This window comes from Dipodomys spectabilis, unplaced genomic scaffold (genome assembly GCF_019054845.1).
Source record: "Dipodomys spectabilis isolate Male_0828 unplaced genomic scaffold, ASM1905484v1 ptg000434l, whole genome shotgun sequence".
NCBI classification, from domain to species: domain Eukaryota; kingdom Metazoa; phylum Chordata; class Mammalia; order Rodentia; family Heteromyidae; genus Dipodomys; species Dipodomys spectabilis.
This window is the reverse complement of record NW_024871111.1, coordinates 975672-977110: the sequence shown is the minus strand read 5'-3', so window position 1 is coordinate 977110 and position 1439 is coordinate 975672. Positions and strand designations below refer to the sequence as shown.

The window sequence follows — 1439 nt, the reverse complement described above, 5'->3', positions numbered from 1 at the left end:
ATGTGTATATGTATGTGTGTGAATAGTAACATACATGTGTACATTATGGCTTATATCATCATTTATTCCTTGCTAACAAATAAAGTAAGGAATCCCTAAAGTTTTAACAGAAACTGTGTAGTTAAAATCTTAACTCTTCACTCTGCTTCTTTACACAAAGGCTTTGCAACTCCTCATTAATAAAGTTTCCATAAACTCTGAAATGTACATACTTAATGCTTAATGTCTGCTACCATAAATATTAAATACTTTATAGAAAAGTTTTATACTTGCCAAATAGTCTTAATTTTTGCCATATATAAGCAAAATCCCCAAAGTAAGCATATTTAAAACATTAAAACTTTTAACAAACCTTACCACTTTCTGCAATGTTCATTTTGACAGGTGCCTTGTATAGAATAATTGAATTCCTCCTCCTACACATCTCTTGAACAATAAATATCCAGAATTATTTTGTTTTTGGCATGTCTATCTTGATTTTATTCTTAAATGTGTGCTTATGTAAGAAATAAATGATTCTAAAATTTCACAACAATTCTTTTGAACTTACTTTTTATTGAATTGTCTAGTTTAATAAAATCAATAAAAATTATACTTTATATATAAAAAATGTTTTGTGCTCAATTTAGCATCACATATACTAACATTGGAACAATACAGAGAAGATTAGCACACCCCAGGCGCAAGGATGACATGCAAATTTGTGGAGCGTTCCATATTTTTTACAACAGATGCTGAAAGGTATGTGACCACAAGGGAACCGTACTGCATTCTTGGTGGGAGTGTAAACTTGTTCAACTACTTTGGAAAGTAGTATGGAGTTTCCTCAAAATACTCCACATGAACTCCCCTATGACACAGTAATCCACTTCTGGGGATTTACCCAAATGATCATAAACAAGACCATACTAAAACTACCAGCACAACTATGGTTATTGCAACATTATTTACAATAGCTAAGATATGGAATCAACCCAGATGCCCCCATTAGATGAATGGATCAAGAAAATGTGGTATATATACACAATGGAATTCTATGCCTCCATCAGAAAGAATGACATCTCCCAATTTGTTAGGAAATGGAAAGACTTGGAAAAAAATTATTGTGTAAAGTAAGCCAAGTCCAAATAAATATAGGTCCCATGATTTCCCTTATTTTCAATAACGAATATATGTCTTGGATAAGCAGAAAAGTTCAAAAGATATGTGCATATATCCAGATAAGATGATGTTAAAGAAATTGATCCCCAAGATAGGGACACAAGTGTTTTTTTTTGTTTCTTGCTATTGTTTCTAACGTACTTATAAGGTGCGATGTCATTTTTTTGTTTCTTTGTATGTTTCTCCCCACGCTATAACCCCTGTTTTCTCTGTATTTGAAGTTGGTGCACTTATGTCTTGTATGTATGCTTCTCTAATTTGGGGAGGGGAAGGGAAAA

At 32.3% G+C, this 1439-nt stretch overlaps 1 non-coding gene across 1 annotated transcript; it reads left to right on the top strand.

The window, feature by feature from the left end:
* The first annotated feature begins 616 nt into the window (after positions 1-616).
* LOC122097781 lies at positions 617-723 on the top strand. The gene has a single exon (XR_006145588.1). It is a non-coding gene; the product is annotated as a U6 spliceosomal RNA (small nuclear RNA).
* Positions 724-1439: the final 716 nt, after the last annotated feature.